Source organism: Pristis pectinata, chromosome 6 (genome assembly GCF_009764475.1).
Source record: "Pristis pectinata isolate sPriPec2 chromosome 6, sPriPec2.1.pri, whole genome shotgun sequence".
NCBI lineage: Eukaryota > Metazoa > Chordata > Chondrichthyes > Rhinopristiformes > Pristidae > Pristis > Pristis pectinata.
In genome coordinates, this window is record NC_067410.1 from 75603515 (window position 1) to 75625195 (window position 21681).

Genomic DNA, 21681 nt, shown 5'->3' on the forward strand with positions numbered 1-21681 from the left:
GTGTATGCCCAACCCTTACTATCCTCCCAAGTGCATCGCCTTGCATTTATCAGGATTAAGTTCCATCTGCCACTGCTCTGCCCAACTTACCAATTTATCAATATCATCCTGTAACCTACAACCAAAGGACACATTGCTCAGAACTCATTCTATTTCAAGCTATGACTTCTCTGTTTCAAATTCTTGGCAAAGAAGCAGAAACAAAACAGCCACTCAAAACAAATATCCCATCACAGATCCAACAATTAAACCCCATGAATTCAATCAACCCAGGGAGGAATGGATATTCCTCAATCAAATCTGAATAGAGAAGAAATATGTGTCCACTTTTGTAAGAGATTAAGGAAAATCTATTATGAGATTGCGGTGATTTTTCTGAAAGAGCTGCCAAATAGTTGCATAATTTAAAATGTTCATTTTAATTTTTGACTGCCCTTTATTAAAGTCAAAGTTTATTGTCATATGCACAAGTACATGTATGCACAGGTGCAATGAAAAACTTACTTGCAGCAACATCACAGGAACATAACATCACATTCACAAGAAAAGCAGCATTCACAAAAAAACATAAATTAAGCATAAATTATATACAATTTTTACAAAATTTATTTGAATATTTTGTTGATTGACCCCTGTGCTATTGGACAAAGAAACAAAATGCAAAGAACTCAGAGCACACCGAACATCTACTGAATCAGAAGCCATAGATGCTAATGAGATAATGTGTAGATTTCAACTTTAACTACTGGGCAAAAAACATGAGGTATAGATCAATGCCTGTGATACACCCACCTGATTTGCTTTTTTAATGAATAAAAAGTGTTACTGCCTTGTTCAAAGATTAGCCAGGGCAATAAAAAAGAAAAAGACTAGCATTTTTATTGTGCTGTTCAAAACCTCAAGATGTTACTGCCAAAGCACTGACATACCTCAACGTGATCATCAATCAACGCAAAAAAGACCACCCCATCCACATTCCCCAGACATCCTTGTCTATTTTCGAGCAAATTCGATCAAACAAATTGATCATTAAGCATATAAGTGAGACTAAAAAAAATCGAAGTGCCAGTGTATTCATTATATCCAACAATGGTCCAAAAAGTGCAGAGAATTAAGTTGGATAGCGCCAGTAAAAGTGTACGAGAATCATGACGCGTGATTAACCCATGCCTGTTTGACAAAATGCAGAATGCTCACAAAATTCACCTGACCTCATTAACATGATACTAGCCATCAAGTTATCCTCACCTCACTGTTGCTCAACTCACCACACATCTGTGGTACCAATATTATGACTGGCTGGCATTTGTTGAAAATAGCTAACACAGAATGGAAAGAACATGCTTTACCCATTCACCCTCCACTCTTCAGCATGCCTGCCCACTACAGGGTGGAAGTAAAGAACAGACAAGAAGCCGATTGTCACTTCCCACTCTGCCACTGGACTCACTGCCGAGTCTAACTGTAGCTCCAGAACATCATGAGCTGAGGGACTTGCATACATTTCACATCTGTCCCCTCAACTTTAAGCCAGCTGTGCAACAAACCCATTCATTTGAATGAGGTCACTGCCCTTCATTGTTTAGCTGAGCTTTTTGCTTAGTTTTCTTTACATCGCTATAAATTTATATTTTAATTAAATGTACTAACTTGCTTTCAATTATTTTATTGTAATCCATTTCAATTGTATTTAAATATCTCTGAATACCAGAGGCAGTTAAAACAGTGAAAGATACATTTGACAGCAGGGAGCAATTACAGGCGGTCATGCAGGTCTGTGGAGACAGACCTCAAGTCCAGTTACCACTTGTGACTGTCTCTCCCTTCTGAGAAGGGTCACAGAGTGGAGGTGTTTAGCACGGCCCATCCTGAGAATGTCACAGCAGGTAAATGCATAATTCAGCATGATCAGAAACCAAAATGGAATTCATGAAGGACTATTACGGTGACTGAGTCACATGGTACACAATCCTCTCTGTTAAGTCCTGCACCTCTTAAAGGGAAAGTATCCATTCTCTGCAGCCACAACAAAGTCATTTGCATGCTGCCACTGACACAATTTTCAGGCATTGGAGGCCTTGATAGATGAGATGGAATGCAATACAGAGGCTAGGGACAGCTACAGAGACAAGTGGCAGAGGGAGGAGTGGGTGGCCCAAAAACATGTTCACACTGCCACATAAAGTTTAATGGTCTGACAGGCAAAGTCAAGGTCAGTCAATACATCATCAAATTCCCCTCTCCCATCTGCTGCACTAAGGGCCTTGCAAACTGTTCCATGTAATACAAGCTTATCACTCACCAGTCAAATATCTCTTAAAGATTCAGAGCTCACTAGTTAAATGCAACATGTGTTTGTAATTGTCATTATGAAAACAGCCAACATCCTCATGATTTGGCACAAACAGTTCTCAGCCAAAATTGAAGTGTGCCTACATCTACAGTACCCTCACAAGACCTCTCAAACTCCAGGGATGTCAAGAAATCAAAGTTCAGCAAGACTCCACAACCAAATCTTTTTTCAAATCAATCAACAAATCTGAAGGCAAATGATCCCTTCAAATACCACAGATAGGATGCGGGTGGGGTGCGGAAAGTGGTTCTTAATGCTGGGTTCTTAACACGTGGCATTAACAAGATCTGGTATCAAATTAGTGATTCACGAAGACTGATGTCACGATATACTGATTTTCCAGTCTTTCAGTTTACACAAGCAAAACACTCACTACTGACTTCCCAAGACAATGAATGATATTAGACACGCTAAGATATTAAAATGCATAGAAATGCATATCACACCAGAAATTCAAGGTAAAGTAGCATCCAGAGCACACAAACAACAAATACAATGAGCCCAATAGTGCAGGCCTGGTATTAGAAATACAGATGAAAGAAAGAACAGGCATATGCCTCTATTGAAAGAGATTTTAACTGAATACAGCAAGCTTGAAAGATTGAAAAGTCCTTCTCCATTCCAAAGATGTTAAACACTTTGCAGTTTCCAGCATTTGCTTTTTTTGGCACAATAAATCTGAAAATTATATAGTGAATTCACAAGAAATAATTAAGTACACTAGTTTCCCGTTTTGTACAAAACAATGTAATGTTTAATAAATAAATGCAGCACTGTAGAAAAGGTGGTGAACAAGTTCGAAACATTGCTTAAATTTAGAATTTAGCACTTTTTAAGGGGAGGTTTGCCTTTTAATGAGTAATGTTGAAAGAAAAAAATTGCAAAACTGGTCAGAACTTTCTTCTTAAAACAAGTCAGTCATGGCTCAAATGGAGACCAAGATAGCTGCATTGTTTTGAATGCTTCCAGAACTTCCAGATCATATCTATACCTTTACCACTTGTGCTTTCATTAACTATTTGTTTTAAACAGGTAATTCTCACAATGAGGCGTCTCTAAATATCAAACAGTTAAAATTGTCTATTAATCATTCTAGTGACGTTTTAAGTTTACTTTTATTGATTTTAAGTAGTGGGCACTAATTATGATATTAAAGGAAGCAAGATAGAAGACATTGTTCAATATTAAGAAACTAAATTAATCTCAATAAATATAAGGACTCAACCAGGATACTCCAGTGGTCACACAATTCCCTGGTGTCATTAGAAACATTCATTCTTTAAAATAAAATTGGAACAAGAATTCAAATAGATTAAAAAATTTACTTGGAAAAATGAAAATTAGAAACCTTTTTGATGAAGTACTATTACACATGACATTTCTTACACCATGTGTTCAGTAATTTGTCTGAATTTTTGAGGTTTAATGCCTTTAATTGATCTACTTTCTTCGAGGAACAAATGCTTCCATTCCTCATTCTTTGGCATGACTTTTCATTATTATGCACAGGAAATAATCAATGTTGAAACTAATAATGAGAAACCAGAGACCAAAACCAGCTGAATGAAGCCATTGGTGACAAATAGCACAAAGGTAGTAATTTGGCAGTAAGTACATGAACAAGATCATGAAATAATTACCTGTGAGGAGGTTACTTTGACTCATTCAACCAACAAGATCCTAATTTCTGCCAATTATAATATTCAATTATTTAACTGTTTTCGATGTTTTACCTCCTTGGCTATATCTGGAATTTGCAAAATCCTCATAAGTTCCACCACACTTACTCCAGAAGAGAGAGGTCTGGGGGCAGGTAAATGGGACTAGCCAAATAATGTTTCGACACAGACTAGAAGGGCCGAATGGCCTGTTTTCTGTGCTGTAGTTTTTCTATTGTTCTATGGTTCTAAGTGCCAAATAATTTTAGCTCAGTTACTTTACATTAGAAAGAAATTAGTGGTGTGAAAGGATCACTCAGAAGAAGTCAATAGTCCATATTTCAGTGCTGGTGCGGAAAGAAGGGCTGCCCATCAAAAAAAATAAAAGACATTAATGTAATCAGAAAAAAATGAATTAATAGCATCATTCCAATAACCAATAAAGTAATGTGACAGAGAACCTAAGTCAAGCACACAATTACATTGATATTAAGGAAACTAAGACTCATGGGGAAAAAGGCAAGGCAACAGAAAGGAAAATCAGTGGGCTGAACCCCCACTGTCAGTGAAAGTTAAAGCATGCACTGTATCCTGTTTATGGCTTTTCAAATTGTTTAAATGATAGAGCCTTTTATAAGGTGTTCAAATTAATTTAAAGAATTAAAAAGATAAAACTTAAAAGTAATATCAAAAGCACAGCCCCAAACCTCAGATTTTAAACAAGTTACTATGAGGGCCATTAACTTTGTTTCTTTCTCTCCATAAATATTGCCTAATCTGGTGGGTGTTCTTAGCATGGCTGCTTTTATTGCAAAAGGTTGATGAACCATGGTTTGGCATGCATAGAAATATATTAACTTACATTTTTAGAATAACATAACATAACACAGGAGATCATTGTAGGTCTGTGGGTTAATGTATTGTTGCATGGTACATAAGAAAAGACCAAAAGTAATTTGATTATCCAATACAACACCAGGTACATAGCAAATGTAGGTCTGATTTTGCAGAAACACAGCCTAGTCAATTGTGAAAGTAGCAGGTAATCAAAGCCAGAAATTCTTCTATTTCTTACAATACCTTAATTTTTTCAATTGACCTCTGACTCATGTCCAATCTTGTTAAAGCCATCACACATCCATATAAAACAGCATACTGCCACTGATTGTTTCACTTCCTAGCTGAATGATACAACATAAAGAAAATCTGAAAAATCACATTTGACATAGATTCACACAAAATGGAAGTCCTATGTTTTAGTCATTTCTGCAATATTTGTTTTCATGAACAGTTCAATTTCTTTCTTGCTGATATATGTATAAGGGTCATAAGATAATATCCAGCAGCAGAGAATGATGCTAATAATCAGAACCTGCTCTGTTTATGCAATTGCCCTTTTAGATATTGTGGCTTCCCCCAAAGTAAAATTAAAATGCCGAGATTATTAGTAAAGAAAATGGTGGAAACAAAATATTTCTGCTTAAATAAGCAAGATAAAACTAATCTTGTTCAATCATATTCTTTTGGTGTTTCTATACTCTGTATATTTTCAGCCCTTTGTGGCAATAAATGTTACAGATATGATAGCCTAAAGCACAGTAATAACTCCCACTTTCTACCATATACGTTCCTTCAAATTTTTGAACCAAGGAAGACCAAGCACATATAAAATCAGTTAATGCAAAGTTAGTAAAAATGTATATTTAAAAGGGAAAAACATGTTCAGAAAATGTTAACTATATAAAAATAGAACATGGAACTTTTGCAGATTTTTATGATTTACAGACAAGATACAACATTTTTTGCATAACTGAACAGGTTTCATTTCTCTCAGCAGCAATATAGATCTAACTCAGCATGATGTGTGTCTTGAAGGGAACCTTAAAAGGAAGAGTGCTCCATAACATTACTCCTTATGTTCTTCCTCCTGATCAAAATCATATGTGATCAAGGTGGTGTCAAGATAATATAAGATTATAACCAAGAGCTGGAGTAAGGAGCAAGGGCAATAGGCCTCTCAAATCTGTCAATCCTTGCCTTGAATCTTTAGTAGAAAGTTCCAATGATCCATGGCTCTCTGAGAGAAAACATTTCTCCTGATTTCTATCTTAAATGAACAACTTTTTATTCTGAAACTATGTCCCCTTGTTCTAAATATCGACACAAGGGGAAATATCCACCCTGTCAATCCCTCTCAGAATTTCCCTCTAATATTGAATGAGTATAAGCCCAAACAGACAATCAGGATAACTAGGTCATTTTCAGATTGCCATTCAGAAACTAGTGATGTGGCACAGGTATCAGTACTGGTGCCTCAACAATTTACTATCTGTTTTAATGATTTGGATGAAGGGGCCAAGTGTGCTGTTGCCAAGTCTGTTGTTGATACAGAGATAAATGGGTTAGCAAGTTCTAAGGGTTTGCATGAGCCAGCAAGGATATATAGATGGATTAAGTGAGTGGGTAAGTTTGAATATGGAGTACAATGGGGGAAAAAGGGAGGTTAAAAGCAAATTATTATTGAGATGGAGAAGGACATAAAATGTTGCAGTTGAAAGGAATCTGGGGTCCATGTGATGAGGTTGCCATGTTTAAGGAAGACTGTGCTTGCATTGGAGACAATGCAAAGAAGATTCATTCAATTGAGTCCTACAATAAAAAGTTGATGTGTGAAGAGAGGTTCAGCAGGTTCATTGAGAAGTTACTACAATGCATCCCTGGAAATTGTATCGACAAGAGCAGAATATGTGAATGTAAAGAATTAATATTGCATCCTGCAGGGGGTTAACAAGGTAACTGCTCACTTAAGGATGGCAGTAGACTCCTGAATATTTTCTTACTTGCACACATCTAGATGAATGGCAAGTAATTTATTACAATCCTAAATAGAGGACAGTGAGTTTTTTCAGATAAGGTAAACCAGAGTATCCAGCTCTTACAGAACTCTTGAAGGAGGTTTGTTTATGATGGAGACACAAGATACCGCAAATTCTGGAATCTGGAGCAAAAAATAAACTGCTGGAAGATGAAAGGTCGCAACCCGAAATGCCAACTGCCCATTTTCCTCCACAGATGCTGCCCGACGCACTGAGTTCCTCCAGTAGTTTGTTTTTTGCGAGTCCATTTCAGCTTCTGATACATGGCCACTCTCAGGACGTTGAGAGCAGGAATGGTGATGGTAGTACTACTGAAAGTCATAGGTGGAGGTGGGGGACGGTGAACTTCCTTTTGCTTAGGATGGATCTATGGCATTTCTGTGACATTAACATTACTTGCCATTTGTCAAATGAAAATTGGATATTTTTCCAGGTTTTTCTCGTGACTGGCAAGGAATGTTACATTGTCAGTGGAGTTGTCAAGAAGATCGGCGAAGGAATTCAAAACAACATGACAGAGTAAAGTTGATTCATGAAGCAGCTGAATGATTAGGTTAGGGGTGATCCCAAGGAGTCTTTCGGCTGCAATGACTTCTCTCTAACAACCACATTCTTACTGTCATACATGTCTCCAATCATTTTCCCTTTACTATACCTTATCTAAACCTATACTCAACTGAATACTCCTTTTATGTAGAAGGCAATCACACTCACACTGTAGATAACTCCTTACATTGTTTTACTGATGAATGGAGAGAGGATAATGGGCAAAAATGAATATGGTAAGATTCTAAAACTTACTCACCTCGAAGTAGAGTAAATGAGGTCCCCACAATTCATCTCTCCTTTCATGGAGTAATATTATTAAATGTCTTTTTGTTTCTGCTCGGTTTAAAAAACAAGTCAGCATAAATAAGGGAATTACATCTATAGGTACCTTGATCAAAATATACAAGATCCTGAGGAGTCTTGACAGTGTGGATGTGGAGAGGACCTTTCTGCTTGTGGAAGAACCTAGAACTGGGGATCATTGTTTAAAATTAAGTGGGTTCACACATATAACAGAGAGAGATGAGGCTTTTTTTTGTCTCTTGCAGAGGGCTGTGAAACTTTAAATCTCTCTTCTTCAAAGGATGGGTGGGTGGAAGCTGAGTTTAAGGCCACAGTGGAGTGATTCTTGATAAGCAAGGGGGAAAGGTTTCTGGGGATAGACAGGAGTGCAGAATTGAGGTTATAATCAGATGAGTCATGATATTATTGAATGGCAGAACAGGTTTGAGGGGCAAAATTGCCTTCTCTTGCTGCCTCAGTTATTTATATCCTAGTGTAATTTTTTCAAGTTTGTTAACTATACAAAGACGGTGAGGGAGTACAATGTGAGGAAGACACAAGTATTTTCAAAGGATGTAGACAGAATGGCAGATGGAGTATAATGGGGACAAGTACGAGGTTATCCAGTTTGATAGAAAGAATAAGAAGCAGAATATTGTTCAAATGGTACATGAGTATTAACTGTCTTATTGGTCTCCTCATACGTAAAACACAAACTCAGCATGCAAGTACTGCAAATAATAAGATGGCCTGAAACATTATGTATTTTTCTCCATCCAGAGATACTGCTTGACCTGTTGAGTATCTTCAGCATTTCTTTTTTTAAATATGATGGCAAATGGACTATTGGCCTCTATGGGAAGAAGAGATAAAGTGCACATTGATCTTATTGCAACATCACAGGGCTGTGGTGCTACCATGCTTAGGATTACGACTTACAGTTTTAGTCTCCTCATTCAAGGAAACATATGGCAGACAGTGCACTAATTGTTCATGAAACTGATTCCTGGTATGACAGATTATCCTATAGAAAAAAGCTAACACTATGGAGCTCTTCTCTCAGGAATCAGAAGGATGAAATGTTTATGATTTTGAGGAGGTTTGACAAGGTAGCTGGTTTAAGTGCAGTTTCCCTGATGGGTAATCAGATATATACATAGAACAGTACAGCACAATAAGACCCTTCAGCCCACGATGTTGTGCCGACCTTTAAACCTCGCCTAAGACTATCTAACCCCTTCCCCCCACATATCCCTCTATTTTAAATTCCTCCATATGCTTATCTAGTAATCTCTTGAATTTGTCCAATGTACCTGCCACCACCACTGCCCCAGGCAGCACATTCCATGCCCCAACCACTCTCTGGGTAAAAACCTTCCTCTGATATCTCAGTTGAACTTCCCACCCATTACTTTAAAGCCATGCCCTCTTGTATTGAGCATTGGTGCCCTGGGAAAGAGACGCTGGCTGTCCATTCTATCTAATCCTCTCAATATTTTATACACCTCTATCATGTCTCCTCTCATCCTCCTTCTCTCCAAAGAGTAAAGCCCTAGTCTTTCCTCATAATGCATAGTCTCTAAACCAGGCAGCATCCTGGTATATCTCCTCTGCACCCTTTCCAATGCTTCCCAATGATATGGGAGGCATTTTCTCAGGAAAAGGGTGAGGCCACAAAGACTGAGACGAGAAGGAATTCCTTCTCACAGAGAGTTGCAAATCTTTGGATTTATTTGCCCCAGAGAGCTGTGATTGCTGAGCCATTAACATTATTGAAGGCTTAGACAGATAAAATGTTGGACTACAGTAAAATCAATCATGGGAATCAGGCAGGGAAAATCAAATTGAGGCCAGCCACCATCTTACTGGAAGGTGAAGCAAACTTAGGGGCCACATGGTCTGTTCCTGCCCCTAATTCTTATATTTTTACTAGAATAGTGAGAAATTAGGAATATCAAGATGAAAAACATCAAACTGCCTTCTTTCTTCCAATGAAGCATTTTAAGATATGCAAGATTCTAATTTATTGAGTGCTGTAACAGAGATTATACACCAACTAATACTCTGCTATAATTTTTACCATGTTTTCACCTCAGCTATCACCAAAGGAGAGTGATATCGCTATCTGAATGTTATAGTCGTAGTGCAACTGTGCAGGTATACACTTTTCAGAATGGAAAGAGAAAGGATGATGAACTATATACAAACTTCCCCAAAGGACTGAATAGATACAAACACATGGGGAAAACTCATTTAATGTTGTTTTACTTGTGCAAATGTGATAGCTGATAAACATCATTACGCAAACAAATGCAAATCTGAACATGGAAATTAACTACTTAACAGTGAGCAACATAAGTAGAGTGAAGTTCAAGTTTTTTACTAATTATAATTTTGATAACCAATGCATATTGTTACTAAAGGCACAGTTCTCAAACTAAAATAATTTACAAGTCATTCTAAGGCAGCAGCTACAGCCAGCAGGGAATGCACTTGGCCATTTTCAGTTTTCATGGGTTAATTAGTAGTCAACTGAGAGATCTGATGATAAAACTGATTAGCAATTATGCTGTTTTAGATCAATGACAAGGCAATGAAATAGAAGCTAATTCAGTTGCACTGTCTCTTGGGTGCAAGTGTGTAATCTAAGTATCACTTCATGATACCATAATACAGTCACTTCTGCGAACTAATCAATGTTCCTTCAAATTCTTTTGTTTAATTATTCCTATTGGATTAATTCCTGTAAACTACACATCTATATTTACCTCCTCAAATCACCATATTTACTTTCCATATTGTATTCCTATTTATCATTTCCAAAGTGATTAAAGCAAACAAATCAAAATTACTTCCAATTCCTGCATCTTTTAATGGGTATTGCACATTTATCTAAAACCAATATTCTGAGGAAATGAAATACGTATGGCAATTTATTTAATCCTTTTTCATTTTTTTCTGAATGGTGTCAAATGTTTAATTATTTCATCAATGAGTCAGTTACTGGACTCTATTTACTCACGAAAAATATTCAATTTACTTGAGCAGGAAGCAAATTAGTCCCATTCATGTCATACACTGTTCCAATGCCTTAACTAACTTAATTAGTAAAGGTAGCTCTGAACTGGATTAAGCTATTTGTTAGCCTGATTTAGTATTTTTCAAGCGCCTAATTTGATTCTTGACCAAATAGTTGAGTTTTAAATTGATGCAACTAATCTCATGCTATAGACTGACCAGGGATTTACATTTAATGAGGCACCCCACTGCTTTGCATCTTAGTCAGGCTGAAACTTTGTAAAACAGAGAATAATGAGAGATAGCATGAGCACACCTTGAACTCATAATTAGGTTATCTCGGCAGCTAGAAATACAAAATAAATCATAAGCAAGAGTAATGAATTTCTAATCATACCAGCAAACCTGATACTTGGCAAGACAGGTGACACTTAATTACTTTTTTGGGGGATTAAATGAAATAGAGATTTTATTTATCTCACATAATCACATATGCCATGTTCTTTTATTCAGTCTGATCTTTTGAAGCTTTTTTCTTGTTTGCTTTGATTTAATACAAGGGAGTTTAAAACTTGGATTGAAGACCAACATGTAAAATCTACATTTTTAAAGGTACAGCACAAAATACAATTTAAAATTAAAAATAAATCCATTCGACCTCCAATGTATTCTAAAAAATGAATAATTTTAGTCAGCATTACAATATTTTTAAAAACTTGAATTAATACCCAGATCAATGTACTTCTTTCAGTGTTTTTCATGGATTGTTATAATGTCCACAATTTCAATAATAATTGCTATCTTTACTGAAATTATGGATTTATAACAATCCCTGGAAAGCACTAAAAGTGCATTAAGCTGGACATTAATCCTTTGTTTTTATTAACATATTTTAGTTATACATATTAAAAAATACATTCTCAGTAATCTGATATTGAAAATTAAGTTTCGATTTTAATACTGTGGACTATCCAAAGTATATATGTATCAAATACTACATTCCTATCATCCCATTGTCTCCAAGTTCCAGTGACCTCTCCCCACACTTTTGCCTTTGGCCAATGCATCCATTTACCACTCCTCAAATATCTTATTTTTCCTCAAACCTAACTCTAAACTGATTGACAGATGCTTTCTTCCAAACATTGTACTCTGGAATTGTCCATCTCTCACAATTTAATTAACCTTCTCTAAAATCATCGTCTCCAATTGTGTATTCACTTATCTATCATTCCTTCTCTTTTACCTTCTCTCTCCATAATTGCTAACCACTATTTCTTTTTCCTCCTCCGAAGCATCATTTTACACATGAGGACTGTCAAATTAAATGCAGGTTTTGCTTGTGTAAGCTGAGAGATAAGTTGTCTCGATCTCTGAAAAGGACGAAAATTAAATTCTCAAGTGTGTCTGATATTCAGTTTGTTTTTGGAAAATCATTCCTGTAATAGTAGCATTTTAATTTAATTGTAGTGGTCCCTTTCAGCCACAAATGAATTGTTTATAAGACATAAAATTATTAAAAGGTATTGATTCATTGATCAATAAGGCCACACTGTCATATTATTGAAAATCCCTCTCCAAAATGAAAGATGAAGTGCAAGTTACAGAACTCTAAATATCCAATGATTCAATGTGACCTGTAGTGACTGGAAATCAAACAGTCACATAAATTTTATGGTGGAAATCTATACCATTTTGGTAGTAAATCTTTTCAGTGCTCTATTTAAATCTCATTGTTATTTGTCTAAGCAATTCGCTTAATCCTCCCATATTATTAGGTTTGCTTTGGCATTTTTGTCTTGAAGAGCATGAACCTCACAAGTGCTGCTTTCATTCACAAGGAACAACATGTTAAATACATTTAGTGAAAAATAGCTGTAATTGCAGGTAAATGACAAAGAAGACAAGCATTCTTCCCAAGACCAATTTATCCAAGCTATTTTCTTTATTCAGGAGGGTAACAAACTCCAGGGAGCTCAGAGGAAAACTAATCTAGAAATGCACTATACCCCCACTTATGCTGTGCCACCTTAACTTCTCAAATAATTTGAAGGAGCTAAACCATACAAAGGAAAAATGAGAATGTGGAAGGTAGGAATTCCTGTTGTAGTATCAGGATTGTCTTTATTTGTTTTTTTATCACTATTAATTTGTAGAACAAAATAATTATTGTATCATTTTAACAAATAAAAACTAGTTTATAATTGTAATATCATGGGAACTGTAGCTGAGAAATTCAGCTACATATCATCCATTCACTAGGCACATGACTGCCTCCTAAACTTTCAATGCAGCAGACAAGAAAGGCATTACTCATATTTCTTGTTCATCATGTGGACAAGTTAAAAGACTGGCTGTAAATGTCCATTTCTCAACTAGGTATTGGGCATTTTAAATAAGCAAAATTAAGTGGTTTTGCATCTGTTTGAGAGCCCCAACACAAAATTATTTTTTTCAAGGTGGCTGGTCTCTACTCCAACCAGGAAACCAGGTTGGTATGCACTCTCAAATAAAGCTGAAAGGAAGGCCACAATTTACAAGTTTTTTTTAAAAGGCTTACTTGAATAAAGAGATCAGTATGCTGCTGGTGTTGCCACCACCCTCCTTGAATATCTGATAGCATCATTCAACTGGCATGGAGTTGCACAGTACCCCCTAATTACAACTGAGCAAAGAGGCCCAGGCAAAATCCCAAATTGCAGCGTGGTCAACCACTCTGGAACCAAATGCAGCTATTTCAATTTCAGATAGTCCTGGGGTTCTGCAAATATATTTTCAAGCTTGTAAGTCTGAAGCACACTTACAGAGAGATGGCATTGTATCTGTCACTGTGCTCAACTGCTGAGCTCCACATACAGAGTCCTACAATGAAACTGAGTGCTCTTGAGGTTCTCTAGTGTCTTGTACCTCAGATCCTGTCATCGCTGCTCAACTTGAAACTAGGCACAGCTAGCAATATTACCTCTCAGAAAGCGGATCAGGTGAGTTAGGAGCATGTAGGGGTGCTCGGGCATACCTCTGAAGGATATTCATGCCTTGTGAAACCCAAGGAAAACTGTTACCTCTTATTGGCTTACAAATGTTCACTGAGACCGGCGAAGGGTATTGCAGGTAGAATTCTCAATGTTGGGACATTGACAGGAGAAATCAGAAATGACAGATCTACCCTCAAGAAAATGCCAGAATGGAAAGCATTGGATGGAATCTCAGCAAAACTTCTTCCTTCCTGCCCAATTTTCTGACTCTCTGTAATTTGATTTGCTCTCACAGAATCACAAGAATCAATGATTTCTAAGACTACTAAAACTTTTTCTTGTAAAACCTAGAGTGTCATTCCTCTGTTGTGTTGTTTTCTTTACTCTTGAGTTTTGGTTCTTGGACTCTTTTCATACTTGCAAGAAGCTCAACTAAGCCCATTCTCCAAATATACTTCGATAATTTAAAAATAAGTCCTGAAATTTCCTGAGTAAAGGGATCATTGTTCATTTTCCCCAAGAATCCCAGAAGCATTTTTTTAAATAGACAATAACCAAAGTGCTGTTGAACTTTTAAAATCTTTGCATTTTTCATTTCCTTGCTTATGTTTTGTACTTCCATCAAACATGGTTGTTTCCATTGATTGGGAACGAGTCATTTACACAGTCTGAGTTCTAATTCTGTAGAAAAGCATTATCAAGTCTCTGAAATCTAAGGATAGCTTTGTTTCCATTTTAAGTCAAATGAAAATATGCAAGTTGAAATGCCTCCATTAAATTTTCCCCCATTGTTTCTAATGAATAGTCCATTTCCTGTCACTGCGAACAAGACATACTTCTGTACGTTTGCCAGGAAGTTGATCCATTTATTTGTGCTTTCCAATATGCTGCAACGCATGTCACCAGCTATCTCTACATCCCAACCCCCTTCCCACAATTATTCCAATCCACTCTGAGTGGAGTGCATAAACACAGGCAGTAATTTCAGCACAGGAAGTAAATTACCTAAATGTTTTGAAATTAACAACCCTCTGCTTGTTCTATGAGATGGCTGATATCACTGATTCTGTACAACTAAAACCACCATATCCAATCAACAAATAACCTCAATGAAATGTACTCACATATACTGGATGTCTTTTTACAGTAGACCGTACATTCAAAGGAAATGTAAATGCCTAACCAAAGTTCATGTCCTGTGTCACCATTATAAATAAAACAGTAAATCCAATTAAAAGCCAGCTGGGTTGATTGGCCACTCATAATTTAGATAGCTAATTAATTGTAATAGTGGTTTATTTGGATCTATAGTTCAATAATCTAATTACTCTAATTTTCTATAAGTGCTCCAAATTGGATGATCTAACAGATAGCTCAGAATACCAAAGAGGGTAGTTTTGAAATTAAGCTGCATAAAAGCTTGGCGCTATTTCAGAAATAGGAATTGTTTTTTTCTAAATATATTTGAGTAACAAAACAAATCCTTAACATCCTTTACAATTCAGAATGATTTGGCTTATTTCTTAATTACTAAATAAGAGTGAAAACTGAATCTATAAACCTTAATGAATTGAGTGTTTGTTTTACTCAGTGATAAACCATTCAATACCAAATAAATCAACCATTATGGCATCAAAATTCTAGATTCTTCAATTTCTGAAATGGACTTTATAATTTTCAGTTTATTGTGCTGTGTATAAATTAACCACATTCTGTTCTTATTTATTGAAAATCCATTTTACTTTGCTGCAAAGCCAAAAAGGCAACATGTACAAGCAAACAATATTACATCTCAAAAGAATAATTGAAACTTCTGCGGTATAGACTTGATACTATTTTATTTCAGTTGGTCATTTATGGAAGTCAGACTCTTTTCCCTCCAAATAAGCTCTTCATTCACAAAAGTCTGCTCATTTGGCCACAGCTTCCCAGATCCCAGTCTGCAAGCAGCTGCTCAGCTTGGGCTTTCTTCTACTCAACTGCAGGTTTTTTTTAATCAACCCTATAAGATCCTGCAAGTATTACATAACTCAAGGTTTCATGAGCATATGTCAGAAATTATCATTTACTACAGAAAATAAATATTCACACTTTTTTTGCCATCAATTGCAGTCGGAGTCAGTCAAGGACAACAAAAAGATCAGCAAGGCCTTGCTGTGGTGACGTGGAAATTAGGAGCATCCATGTCCGTGAATAATGAGGAAAATGAAGCAATGTAGAAAACCAAACTATGTTGAGTGGAATTAGTATCAACTGTTTGGATTTAAACTACATTTCGATTTTTTTTGCAGCTTTTGAATATTTTATGCCCTATTTTTTTGAAACAGAATGTTAGATCTGCTGTACATTAAGTAACATGTCCACGATAGCTCATGCATTAACACATATGTCTCTGAGTCAGAAGATTGTGGGCCCAAGTCCCACTGCTGAGACGTCAGCACAAGGAATAATGGTTTGATACACTAGGACAGCATTGAGGTAGTGCTACAATGTCAGAGGTCCAATCTTTCAGAAAGTACTTCAAACCAACATTCCTTCTACTACTCTCTCAGGTTGGCATATAAGATCCCAGGGCACAACATTGTTCTTAAAAGGGGAATTATCCTGACTGTGATCAATATGGATCCCTCACTCAACATCATGAAATCAGATTATCTTAGTGTTATTACCTTGCTGTTTGTTGAACTTGCAGTAACCAACTTGACTGTTACATTTTCATATTACAGAAGGACCACAGTTCACAAAGTACACCATTAGCTGTAATGTGCTGTGGAACATTCTTGAAGTTATAATAAAAGATACTCTATGAATGCCTTTTTTCTGATATATCAAACACTTTCGTGTATTTATATGTGAATTATATAAATTAATAAACTGCAGAAACAAACAAAATCTGTGAATTTGAATTTTATTGCACTGTTTGAAAACGAATTCTGATAAATTACTTTTTAACTGCACTTCATACATGTATCAACAAACAAAAAAATATTTCAGCAATCTATCCCAAATGATTTGAGAAAACATCTATTCTTATGCAGGGAATGCAAAACTGTAACCCAACTTTAATCCTTATAGTCTACACAGTTTTAATTTCAATCAGTTCAAGGTTTGAGAATTGATTAAACTCTCAGAGAAAATTTCTTCCTGTTGTCAGTTCCATTCTATTGTATTGTAACAAGGAAATTAACAGTGCAGCAGGGTCTTTTGGCTCTTAATCAGATTGCAGGACATCATGTATGTTTCCTGGTGTCCGGCCTGCCCATTTCAGTTAACACATTAAATAAATATTTACCATAGAAAGGAAGACATTTATTTCCTTTCCATGCCACAGAACAATAATTCTTTTTTATACAATTAAATACACAACTAGTTCTCAGACTGGGAGTAATTATCACACTTCCCTGCATTCTTCATAGACATTGTCATGGGATGACAGTAGCCATTAGGTTTCACTAGATTTTTCTCACAGTGTCAAGGAAATTTATATAGAAAAGAATAAACAAAATAATTATTACAGGATATTATTCTCAAATTATAGACATCACTGCCTCTTAGACAATAACCATATTTCAATTTAACATTTCCTCTTTATGGTTTTCACTGAATGACTCCATATTTAGGAGACAAAACAAGCCTTTAGTCATTACATGAGAGCTAATAATATCTTACAAATGAAGGTGCTGCATTTCCAACTATTAAGGATTCAAAATATCTTCAGAGATCACAATTAAATTGGAAGGAAATCATTACAAAAACAAAATAAAACAACAGCAATAACATTCATATATGCTCTAATACAGTCACCACAGAAGTTTCATCATTTAGAATGGATGTGCAATTCAATCATTCTGAAGCAAAACTAGTCATTCCAGTTTACTGCATAATAATGCATCCATCTATAGACTTGAGAATTCAGTACCCTTGCTCTAGCAGCTGATACTTTGGTTTTATAATAGTCATAAATGCTGCTTTAATAAACCTACCTATCTGAAATTACCAAATCATTCTTCTAGGCAAACTCCTAAAAAGAAAACTTGCAGATATTTTTGTGTAAAAATGATAAAGTGTCAACTGAAACAGATCCATGAAGACTTGTTAATTGCTGCTGATCTACCTAGAGATATAAATAGTTGGAGATGAATGAGGACATGGGAGAGAATTGATGGGTGGAATCTTGTTGCCCCAAACTGGTTGCTGGTAAGGCATTTGGAAGATATTCATGCCATTGATGAACAAGTGGGAATATGTGGAAGACAGAAATTGTTGGTAAGAGTCTTTGTCAATACATTCTTGAGCAAATGAATGTTATGGAAGAAGTCATCGTTGATAAAGATTGTTGGAAGGTTAACAATGGTGATTTATTGATGGAATAATGTGTGAGACAGTTGTGACATGGGATTTGATGGCATCTTCAATGACCTGGACCACAAATGTAAGGTCATTAAATTATGTGCAGCCCCATACCCACATCCTTGGGGGCCACTCTTTTGGCATTGACCTTGAGTGTAACCTTCTCCTACTGTCACTTTACTCTGGAACCAGAGGGATTAGAGTCATAGAGTCATCGAGTCATAGAGTAATACAGCATTAAAACAAGCCCTTTGGCCCAACCTTTTCTATGGTGTTTCCTTGAGTGGTATGTATTTGTTTTCCTCTTCACTGGTTGTGCAAGAATTCCAAAGCTGCATTTGAAAATCAGGGTGCTAAGTCATGAAAATGAGGGGAGAGCACATATTTTTAATGCATCCTTCACCAAATCAAAAATACATTGTTTAAATGTACCGCAATCTCACAACATTTTCCAGCGATATTCAACTTAGTTTCTTATATCACCTCAACAAAGAGTTAACTATTTTAACTAAATCAAAGATCCAGCTTGTATCTTACCAAGATAGTATTTCTGCACTCCTTCATTGTCAGGATGTTTACCATGAATATACATTTGCCTTTCTTAAAATGCCTTCATCTATATCCTGTTGTTAGGCAGCCCAGAGTATATGGAGGGAACCCTTATATTCATTACAGAAGGTAAGCCATCATCCCATCCAGCTGTAATTAATTTGAATTAATGCTCCAGAGCACCATTTTCTAAAGCTCTACACTTCTCAGTCTTAAATATGTGCATATCACTATAGTAAAATACTCTAGTTTTAGTGTCCACTTTTACCGAAAGTGACAACTTTAATATTCTTTGGCTTTAATAATTCTCTACAAAAGATGTACCAGAAAAATTTCTCTGTAACTAAAAGCTTTATGCAACATAATTATTGCATTAGCATGAAAATTATTGGGCACTGTATCTATCTAATGCAAATATTTCATGAATGAAGAATGCCTGCTTGGAACTAAGTATAATCAACATCTTGTCTTCTGACAAATATAGTGGGTTTTATAATGCATGGCAAATTTCAGCTTTGTCAATTAGGAGCACACAATTCAATAAAGCCAGAATGCAAGGAAATCACTGAATAAATTGTTGATTTTTTTTCACCTATTTCTTAAATGCTGCTCTTCTCAGCAGGGAGATTTTAATCCAGATCACTGACCTGCAATTTTTTTTTCAAATCCACCATTGGTTGTTCATAACCAACAAAAACCACACTGAGGCAAGTGTGATTATATAAGTATTTCTATCAAACATAGCTATGGATTGCACTCCAGATTATGTGCATTACACATCATCTGTTAGGTAGAGACCAGGATAGATCTGAATAGGCAATTACAAATTTACTTTTTAACTTCCTGATTTTTCCAACATGGAGCTTCTGAATAAAACCACGTAACACAATAATGTGGTGCTGAACTCTGATCTCTTCATATCATTTGAATTACTTGAAGCACACTAAACTAAACTTTGTCAACATACAAAACTCCATTCAATCCCCAAACCAGCTTTCCTCAAATAAATTTTCCCAACTGGTGTAGTTGAGGACAATTGCTATGATTTATTCTGTAATACAGATTGATTTCAACACTTTGGAATTGGCACGATTAATTGATCTAGATACACTTCCCTAAAACAGCATTAATGCAACATTTTTAAGAAACATTCATTTTGATTTGTGTATTCCTCATCAATCTTTGTTTTCTTGACTTCTCTCCAATGAGATCATTGAAGTATAATTACATTTGATGTAATGCAGATAAGTACATAATAATCATACAACTGTGCTGCCCAATATACTTCAGCAACCGAAAATATTTCACGTAGATTTATTACACTAATTCAGCATATTTTGTCCAATTATTATTAAAATGTTTACAAATATTTACCTTTCCTCATCAATTTTGATGAAGTGCTGGATTTTTTATCTCCTGAAATTTAATTCGTGCCTAACATTTTTGCCAAATAGACATTTACCAGTTGAAAATCAGCAGCAAGTCTGGTGGAGGAAAACAGCAGAGCTAGCCAAGTTACACCCAAGACTCTATGATGCCATATTCAAGCGTACTAACAAATGGGGAAGCAGCCCCATTGCCTGAAATAGGCAAAAGTATATTTGAAGGGGTAGGACTGTGTGTTAATGCCAGACCCTGAATAGCCTAATTATTTATCCTAAGAACCACCATTGGGGCCACTCAAAAGGAAGCCCAGGAATTTTTGTAGGCCCGGGAGATGTCAGAAATTCCAGCTGGATCCATAATAAACCTCTGAACTGTTGCCAAAATATTCAATCTTCTACTCACAATTCTACTCACAATCACCATATCTCTCCCAATTCTAAGCAGCAGGCCAGCCAATGTTGAATCAGCAAGCAACAGAATTTTTCAATGAGTTATTTAAATTTGTCTTTCACCTTGGGTTGACAACTACAGGAAGCAGTCAACCTATTGGTCAAGTTCCTGTTTTGGACATACCAAATTATCCCCTCCACTCACACCTACAATCAATAACAGGAGTACATCCCTTGCCTTTTTTCTGAGTTATATCCCACATTTTAACCAGTGTGGGTTATGGCTTTGCATGAATATGAACAGTAGTTCAGACAGATATGAACTGAGTTCATCTATGCAATGCAAACCTATGTTAAAATATTTTTCCATTTAATATTGTGTGGACTCTGGTAATACTGTCATGAATGAAAAGTAAATGTTAACAGTTTTCAATGAGGATATTGTACAAGGTAATTAATTGAGCATACAAAATTTTTGAAAGTAGCAGCAAATCAAAATAGTTAGAACTAACATAAAAACTAATGTTGTTTTTCTTCTAAAGGGAAAGAAAAATTGTTACTTTATTCTAAACAAGAATACAATTTGTAGTGTTAATGGCTACGAAATGAGGAAAATAGAACTTTTCAATGAGCAACTCATACAATCCAAAAGATTATCAAGTATTAAATGTGAAATTACATCATTTACATCGTAAAAAGGTGTTTGTTTATTTTATTCATATGGCATTTGAAAAGGAACAAATAAACATCAGTGATTTTTGAGTCAGGCAATCCATTCAAAGGCATCTGAAGTGGCTGGATGCCTACGGTTAGTACCTCCTGTGCATGTTTATAATGGATAGGGATCAGTTTCGCAAGAGCACATCATACTCCACCAGATTCATGATAGGGGGATTATCTTATTTTCTGTTTGGGAAGAAGACAGCAGTATAAAAATTGTTGCAAATAGTTAAGCATAATCCATAGCTTTCTGCGCAAGTTGAATCCAGGTAATACCTGCATGAGATCTTCAATTAGCACATTCAACAGAAAAGCAAGTTTTTATGCCACTAATCCTTGGCATCTATGTGGCCAACCATAACGCCATTGCATTATTTCAGTAAGGACTGTGGGACTTCAGCCAGCTCAATGGCACATATTTGATATCCTGTGTGCATTGTTGGCTGCAAGTTGGCCAAGATTGTGAAGCACAGTGGCATCTTGCCTGATACTCAAAATGAAACATATGAAAAGGAAATCTTTGATGTGGGAGATGAACAGACTATTTTGAAAGATGACATTGAGAGCACTGCCCAC